Source organism: Mus caroli, chromosome 1, assembly GCF_900094665.2.
Source record: "Mus caroli chromosome 1, CAROLI_EIJ_v1.1, whole genome shotgun sequence".
In the NCBI taxonomy this organism is placed as follows: Eukaryota; Metazoa; Chordata; class Mammalia; order Rodentia; family Muridae; genus Mus; species Mus caroli.
In genome coordinates, this window is record NC_034570.1 from 18,767,142 (window position 1) to 18,776,896 (window position 9,755).

General features: G+C 38.8%; 1 pseudogene; it reads left to right on the forward strand.

Annotated features, from left to right (window-relative positions):
• Window positions 1-2,217: 2,217 nt before the first annotated feature.
• LOC115032484 lies at window positions 2,218-2,338 on the forward strand (annotated as a pseudogene).
• The last annotated feature ends 7,417 nt before the right edge of the window (window positions 2,339-9,755 follow it).

Consider the following 9,755-nt stretch of genomic DNA (forward strand, 5'->3'; position numbering starts at 1 on the left):
ACACACACACACACACACACACACACACACAGCAAATAAACTATAGTATGGAATTTCTAAAAGCAAGAATAAATACTAAAAAATGTTAGCAGATACAATCATGAAGAGTAACAAAACCAGTAAAATTAGAACAAAGAAGAAACGTATCATTTTTAAAGGACTTAATAATAGATTTTTATTGATTCTATGATATGATTTTAGGGTATTAGTATAAATATAATTGCCTGAATATGTTTCAAATTCTTCATAATGAGAGTCAAAGACAAGGAATGAAAAGTTGTTGGTCAAATGGAAAAAGCAAGACCTAAAGATGACTCGTGAAAATTCAAAGCTTAAATAAAAGATTAGCAGGGGTAATTCAATCATCTTAGGATAAGTAATTCAATCATTTAAATAATAATTTACTATGAATATTTAAAGATTATCCTAAGAATTTACTTATGCACATTCTGAAGATCACACCAACAGGTTGCAGAGTAAATGCTAGGACATTTCTATCTGGAAAATAATTTGATAACTGTTAGCAAATATTCTTGGAAATTAACATGTACATGCTATTCTCAGAATAAAATGATACTTCCTCAACATAATAAAGAGCATTTAGTCAGGCATGGTAGTTAAAATCCACAAATCAGAGAAGTAGAGAGGTAGAGTAAGAAGACTTTGGGTTTGAAGCCAACATGGGCTACATAGTAAGCTTTTGTCTCAGAGAGAGAGAGAGAGAGAGAGAGAGAGAGAGAGAGAGAGAAAATTTATTGTTGGCTTATAGCCAAAAATCTTATTTTATAATGTGCTAGATTCAATACAAAGAAGTCACTATGTTGATGGTGCATGCTCAGCCCCAGCCCAAGCCCCATCTCCTACACATAAGGCTCAAGGGAAGGGAACAATGGCGGAAAGATGGTAAGTACCAGAAGACCAGGATGTCTGAAGCAAGACAGTGTCTTCTATATATATCAGGAAAGCTATATCCATGACATTTCAACGAAGATATGGTGGTCTAAACAAGTCCTGAGAAATGACAGCACCAATTACCATGCCATGGGGAAAGCTTCACAAGGCTTCATCTCTTGATGAAGAGCTACAAGTAGTTAATACTGTGAAGACAGGAAGAGTCAGTCTTCTCCAGGGATAAACTCCTGATAAATTATCCAATCCCAAGACACATATACACAAGACAACACAGGGTTGTCTGCAGGGTTGTATTTCTCTCTCTCTCTCTCTCTCTCTCTCTCTCTCTCTCTCTGTGTGTGTGTGTGTGTGTGTGTGTAAAACAATAACAGTTTTACAAAAAGAGGCCCTGAGTGAAATTCTCAAAAGAATTTAAAGACTTTAAAAAGAAATCAGTTTTTACCATTACTGATCACCACTATTTCAAAAATATTCTAGACATGTCAAGCAAAACATATGTACGCACAAATATAACCAGAAACATAAGTTATTATATTCATTACTTTAAAAAAACAGGAAAGTAGGGCTGGCGAGATGACTCAGTGGGTAAGAGCACTGACTGCTCTTCTGAAAGTCCTGAGTTCAAATTCCAGCAACCACATGGTGACTCACAACCACCTGTAATCAGATCTGATGCCCTTTTTTGGTGCATCTGAAGACAACTATAGTGTACTTATGTATAATAATAAAAAATAAATCTTAAAAATAAATAATTGAAAAAGAAAACAGGGAAGTAGATTCATAATTTTCAATATAATGTATTCATTTGTCTAAGTAATCTAAAGGAAGTAAAGTGACTTTAGCAATCTAAGTATACTGTTAAGTGATCAAATCCAAAATGAATACACAAAAATCAATAATATTGCTAAAATAGCATTCATCCAAAATGTAGTGAAATATATTCATGATGCACAATTAAACTATTAATCTTTAAAATAATTGTGTGTTCCTAGCAGTGAAAAATATAAAACATTATGAGGGAAGTTAAAAGGCGTTCATGTAAAGAACATATCTACTGCTGTATGAGGAGGAAATAAAGTTAACATAATCTGTCAAAGCCTCCAGATAAACTCTCAGGACAGTGAGTGTAATAAGAGCTTTTTTTTAAAAAAAACAATCCAAAAGTTTATCAGAGGAATAAGTCAGGATAAAAGGAGAGAACTTAATAAAGGGATTCTTATTAGTGGGATATGAAGATATATTTAACAGTGATTAAGAATAGATGTGCCACAAGCCAATTCTACTAGATTAAAAAGCAAAATTACACCTGCCCCTAGAGACATTGCAGATGTGGCTGCTGTGTCACATGTGGCTGAGAGAAGAGAGACTATGTCTATACTCAGTGTTCTGGCCTAACAAACGTCTAAATGAATAGTAGCCTAACTTTTGCTGAAAAAAAAAAATGAGGTCAAAATGAGCACCAGTTAGCACCAAGCAGGCCCAGATGGGCTCCCAGGATGGGTAGCAGGCCAGAGACTAGAAGAACCCTGTCTGGGACCATAGACACCGGGTGGAAGTGAACCTGAGACAGACAACCCTCACAGGTGGGCAGGGCAAGGACCAAGCTGGAGGAGACTGGTGCCATGGGGCCTGGACAGGGAGTTAGCCTGAGATGACCCATGCCAGCACCATAACGCACAAGTTGGGCATAGTCTACTCCTGAGATAACCCCAGACACACTTACTTGCTACTAAGAGGACAAGTAAGCAGTGGGGAAATGGAAGAGAAAGAGAAGCAGAAGGATATGGGCATAATGAAGAGAGGCAGAGCTGGAGACTCAGTGGTAGTGAGGAACAGCCTGATGTGAGTAGCCAGTGAAGACACCTTGGACCATGGTGGGTAAGGATGGGGTCTTGGTCTATGCTATCACCAAGGACCACATCTGGGTCCGTGGCCCTACAGCAGCAGCAGGGTTCTGTTACCACCAAAGGCCAGGTAGACATCTCCATCTGGGCTGCTGCCTGGAGACAAATTTATATCACCTGCTGCAGCACTTGGGAGAGTGGGACTTATACCTTTCCTTGGGCAGTACAGTAGAGATGGTCCTAGATGTGGGGGTTGAGGGTGAGCTGCCCCTGTGGGCATGAGAACAGGAGAGCTGGGTCTGCCTCTAGTCTGCAGTAACATGGATGAGGGAGAGATGGCCTTCTCCCCAAACTGATCGGACCAAGCCAGCTCAGTCAACTGGGTCTTAAGGGAGGGATCAAGGATTGAAAAGAAAAAGACAACTAGACAACATTATAACATGACTCCAGTCAGTGCTGAGGCTGAAGGGGGTTGATTTGTTTTTCTCCAGTCTGCTTTTATACCATCTTAAGCACATACAAAGAATAAGGTCAGTTCTAGGTCAAGAACAAATAAGGCAATAAACACAATCTAAGCAAAGTCGCTGTTTCTAGTGGTTTATCAGGATGTCCAAGATAAAAAGACTGTCACACATTCCTCAGGTTGAGTTTACCTTGAACTTTATATTAGTCCAAATGTTAAAATTCTTATCTGAGCCTACATCCCGAGTTCTAGCCCAAAGTTAAATTCCTGTATGAGCCTACTTCTCTGTCCTAGCCCACTGTCAAATTCCTGCCAAATCCTACAAGATGGCCCCAAAAGCTCTCCACACTGATCCCTCACCATCTATGGCAGACAAGAACGCTGGCCCTGGGATCAGGAGAGTAGGAGAACTGGCCATGTCTGCCCCAGCTGAAACCATGGGCTGAAGAGATGGCTCAGTGGTTAAGAGCACTGATTGCTCTTCCAGAGGTCCTGTGTTCAATTCCTAGCAACCACATGGTGGCTTACAACCATCTGTAATTCAGTGCCATCTTCTGGTATGCCTGAAGACAGCGACAGTGTACAAACATACATGAAATGAAGAAAGAAAGAAATCTTAAAAAAAAAAAAAAAAAAAGAACTGAAACCGCACATGTAGACACTCAAGTCTAGAATAAGTTTATTTATTTCAGGGATGGATAATGGGCTTTAACCGGGAGCACATTGGAAGACATGCTAAAGGGAAGATACTATGGGGCCAGCCAGTAAGATGGATCAGAGGGTAAAAATGCCTGCCGCCATGCCCGAGAACCTGAGTTTCCTTTCCAGGACCCAAGTGGGATCCTCTGACAGCCTGGAGTATGCTCCCGAGCATACACATGCTCTCTGTGGGTTGCGCAGGCTGCTTTGTCATGGAACCCGGAACTGCCTGCTCAGGGGTGCCACTGCCCTTAGTAGGCTGGGCCCACTCATATCAATCATCAATCAAAAATTGCCCACAGGCATTTCCTCAATTGAGCTTCCTCTTCTGGGATAATTCTAGCTTGCACCAAGGAGACAGGAAGGCTAAACAGGAAACATGCCTTTCAGGTTAACCTCGTGAAATAAATTCTATCACATACTATAGAAAGTATTAGTATGCAGTTCCTCAGCATTACCTTATCTAACCTACTCAGAGGTCTTTCAAGAGTTACATAGTCAGAGCCGGGAGGTGTTCGCACATGTCTTTAATCCCAGCACTCGGGAGCCAGAGACAGGCGGATTTCTGAGTTCGAGGCCAGCCTGGTCTACAGAGTGAGTTACAGGACAGCCAGGACTACACAGAGAAACCCTGTCTCAAACAAACAAACAAACAAACAAACAAACAAACAAGAGTTACATATTCAGTTAGAAATAAATGTTATAATCATTAAATATCAGTCCATCTTTCACGAAATTTATCTTGCTTTTTGAGAAAAAGAGTAGTAAAGGATAAATGGTTTTACTTTACTTAGGTCATAAATCTTATTTATAATCAGTCTTGGTAATCTCCTTTTCCAGAGGAAAAAAATAAGGCATGATATTTTCATTGAAATTTGTGAAAGAGAAAGAAGAAAGAATGTAGAGCCAGAGGGTAGAGAGGAACACAGTGCTCTGAGTATGACATGATCATTACATTCATGAACCTATAGCAGCTGCAGCTACATGTAAAAGATCAAGCTGATCTAGTGTGGATGCGTGAGAAGCTCACGAGGGAGACGCTAATAAAGCTCTCCCCCAAGTGAGGCGTTGGTAGCTGACTGTGGTCCTTCTTCAGGGATGTGGGCGCTACTGATTGCCTTCCAATGCTCTATGGATGGCACCACACACAGGTACATATGTTGGCACTAATTGGAAACAGTGGTTTATTTTTTAAAAAAGAAAAAAGGCAAGGAGATGAAGTTGGAACATAAATGTGTTGAGGGGCTAGGAAAGGGACATAGGAGGGTTAATATAATCCTATTTCATTGTAGACACATATGAAGTTTTCAAAGAACACTTTGGAAGGAGTTTGAAGGAGAAATGAAATTCTATCACTAACAACAAGAAAGCTTAGCTTTTAAATCCCCCAATGAAAACGAGACCCAATTGTGAGTTAAGATGAAACAAAATCCATATTCTACCAGTTGTCAGATTAAAAACATAATAATGATTTTCTATATTCTTCAAAGAAAAGTAAGCAACTGACCAAAAATAAGCTAGAGTTTAGATATCAGAAGTACCTATAAGGTAAATTTCATTCCGGAGGGAAGTCATGAATGGTATTCCTTAGTGATGAATCTTGAATGCCAAGATGCCAAGACTGGCAGAGCATGGATCTGCCGGGGAAAATGTGTGTGCTGATGCACTAGTGGCACAGAGGTTATGGTGTTAACCAATCACTTCTTCATTAAATCTGAAGCCTGCTCTTCAGGAGGGAACTTATTCCTGAAATAAGTTGATTCCTAATCAAAAGTTCATGGTTGGAGGTCACTGGCCCCAGAGGGGATCAGTTATTGTTGTTCTACTAAATCGTTATGTTGGCACACCACTTTCTAGATATTTGTGTTTATAGTCATCAGTTACTGCTGCTCCTCACCTTTATCAGAGAAGTTTCTCTTTACAGTGTGAATGCAGAGATAAGCAATTGGGTTTTATACACATATGAAATTGTCAAAGAATGAGTTAAAAGGTATTTCAAGTATCTCACTGTACTTCTATTATTTTCTTGTTTGATTATGAAAATCATCTCAATTGTTTTAGCCCAATAGACATCAATGTTTTTGTTTTAAAAGTCCAAGGAGATTTTTTTAGTATGATATAATATCATGTCAATATTCTTTCATGTGTAAGGTCAATCACTATGCAGGAAAGGAGGAGCATGTTTTCCCATACCAGTTTCATACAATTTTGAAAAAACTCTTTGTAATTATTTTAATTGTACCAGATTTACTGGAAACATGTCAGAAAGTTTAGAAAAATATGTAGATTACACGTTTCAGATTTCATTAGATTTGTATAAATATCTCCTATGATATCCTTGCCAAATAACAATCTATACCCCAGCTTGCATGAATGAAACAGTGTTTGCTGAATGATACACATAGATCAAATTTCTCAATGATAAATGTGGTTAACGTTCTCAAGCAACTGTACCGCAGCAAAGCACATATCAAATGATGCAAGTCTGTGCCATGACCTACATGCACTGTACTTTTCTGTTTCTGAGTCTTTAACACTGCACAGATAAACGAAGCACAAATACAACTAAGCCTTGACTTTAATTCATTAGTTACTCAATTCTCTCACTGTGTTGGGGACCAAACTCAAGGTATAACAGGCTAAGAAAGCACTCCTCAAATGAACTATGTCCCAACCCTCTCTGCTTTTGTTTTGATTTTACTCTATGTGTCTTCTGAGATAGGTGCCGTGATGGGCTGTACATGCTCGGCCCAGGGAGTGGCACTATTATGAGGTGTGGCTTTTTTGGAGTAGGTGGGTCACTGTGGGCGTGGACTATAAGACCCTCATCCTAGCTGCCTGGAAATGAATCTTCCTCTAGCAGCCTTCAGATGAAGATGTAGAACTGATTTTTATCTCTATCCAAGACATCCTCATTCTAATGTACCCATAGGACCCTAAAGCATTTTACAGAGGGTACCCTTTGTTTACACAGAGAATTACCAATGAATTTTATCTGAAGATCTGCAAATTTGAGAGCTCGAAAAAAGACAATTCCTCAAACCACTTTTGTTCCACATTTCTAATTCTCTTTGTAACTTTCCACAGAATCTTCTCCATAATTTTCATTCATTTCTCAAGCCATAAAGCTCACAGTTTGCAAAATTTCAATTGAGTTTTCCTGTATCCTGTGTCAAACAGCTTTAAATGATACAATCACTTCATCAAAAAACACAGGCATTTAGCAAACACTTCCCCATCATCATTTTGCCCTGAAATCTCTGGGACCCAAGGACACAGTTGTTCTCTTGTGTGTGGTGTGTGTGTGTGTGTGTGTGTGTGTGTGCATATGTGCATAGATAATCTTCATTATGGATTGCTTACAAACTACATAAAATAATTTCACTGAATAACTATTATGCTGGTGTTTTTAAAATCCTCATTTATATTCCCCATGTTCATATTTTACAGTCCTGCAGTTGGTGCTTTACAACATATATTATACCCTTCATTTTTTTTTTGATAAATTCATGTGAAAACCTTTTTCTTGAGATGACACTTACAAAAATCTAACAAGATCTCCATCCTCCTTCTTTTCACGTAAAACAAACTCTCCAACTGAAAGGTTTTTTGATAGTTAGTACTTTTAGTTTCTACGAGAGGCTATTTGAATAGAAATAAAATTTAAATCATGAAATCACTACTATATTTTATTTTTATTTTATTTATCCTGTTAATTACCAGCTACACAAAATCACAAAATGTGGTATAGTTCTTTGACTTTAGAAAATCTCTCTCTCTCTCTTTTCTTTTCATTTCTTTTCTTTCTTTCTTTTTTTTTTTTTTTTTTTTTTTTTTTTTTTTTTTGAGACAGGGTTTCTCTGTGTAGCTCTGGCTGTCCTGGAACTCACTCTGTAGACCAGGCTGNTTTTTTTTTTGAGACAGGGTTTCTCTGTGTAGCTCTGGCTGTCCTGGAACTCACTCTGTAGACCAGGCTGGCCTCGAACTCAGAAATCTGCCTGCCTCTTTAGAAAATCTCTTATTGCTGTAACTACATCGAACATATTGTTATTTTCACTTTGATGGCTGCAGTTTAGAATGGATTTACCTGTTTCTGTTTCTTGTCCAATACATTTTAGTTGCTTTCTTGACAGCCCTTCTCCATATTGGGTTGACTTTGCCTCTGTCTGTCCATCTTTTGTTGTCTTCTGTTTTCTCCTCTTTTCAGCCAGCTTTATGTACACTTTCTGGATGCTGTTGAGTTTGAATTGGTGACATAATAAAGTAGTTTAAATATTTAACTAATTTTAAATTTTTCACTTACTCGCGATGGAAACCTCCTACTCCCTCTACAATCTCATGTATATTGATCTGCTAATGTGGAGGGTAGATGGTATCCTCGTTAACTATTTTAAATGGCTACTTGGAGCTGGAGAGATGGCTCAGCAGGTTAGAGCACTGGCTGTTCTTCCTAAGGTCCTGAGTTCAAATCCCAGCAACCACATGGTGGCTCACAACCACCTGTAATGAGATCTGACATTCTCTTCTGGTGTGTCTGAAGCTACAGTGTACTTATTTATAATAATAAATAAGTCTTTGGGCCAGAGCGAGCAGGGACTGAGCAAGCAGGGCCGACAGAACGAGTGGAGTTGACTGGAATGAGCAGAGCTCCTAAATTCAATTCCCAACAACCAGATGAAGGCTCACAACTATCTGTACAGCTACAGTGTATACTCATATACATTAAATAAATAAATAAATAGATCTAAAAAATGGCTGCTTGGTATTTTCAGCTTGTAACTTCTAGGTAAGTAAGACATTATTGCAGAGAAAAAAAGCATGAAAGCTGAAGTTCTGCAATCTTCTAAGTCAATACTAGGCAAAATGTGTTTTTTTTTTTAATTACTTTAAATCTTTGTAAAATGAGCCTAGTGGTGGTAGCACACACCTTTAATCCCAGCACTTTGGAGACAGAGGTAAATGGATTTCTGTGAGTATGAGACCAGCCTGGTCTACACAGTTAGTTCCAGGGCAGCTAAGGTTATACAGAGAAACCCTGCCTTAAAAAAAAATCTTTAAAAAATTATTCTAACACCCCTTTTCAAGTCTTTTATTTCTGGTGTTTTCTGACTCCCTGTTGCAGTACTTTCTTTCAGGAGATGTGGTCAAACATCTATTTATCCCAGAAAGGACTTCAATTACTAACTGAAAAATTATTCCTCCCCAGACTGGCTTGATGAACGTGGATGATTCAGGTTCCTGCACTGCATAAAGCCCACCACAGTACACGACTGATAGGATAGTACAGAGACGCATCATCCCTTACCATACCAAGTATAACTGCCCTATCCATAGTCTCTTTCCATGCAAGTCAGCCTCAGACAGATCATACCCAACTGGATGTCTCTTTTCTCAACTGCTTCTCATCTTTGGTTTCTTTGGTCAGTCTATTTAGGCATCATTCATATTGTGTGATATTTTCTCCCTGGGGAGTCAAGAACAAACATCTATTGAGAAAACAGAGTAGCAAGAACAGACCAAAGAAATGATTTCCCAATATCTAGCTTGGTTTACCAAGAACAAGCTTACATAAATTAGGCAATTTGTCACCAAATAGGCCACTCCAACATGAAGGATGACTCATGGAAGCTGGGTCAATGGAACTCCCTGCCCAGTGAATGTTCTGGTAACTATTCCTCAGAACAGTCTCCTCTCTAATAGCAGTGTTTTACTGCTTATATAAGCAGAGGAACTTGTAAGTCCTGTAAGTTTCATGAACTTCCTGAGACTTTTGAACTTTCCTTTTCCTACCAGCAGGGAATTTTACAGTTCAGACAAAAGAGTTACACAACCATCTG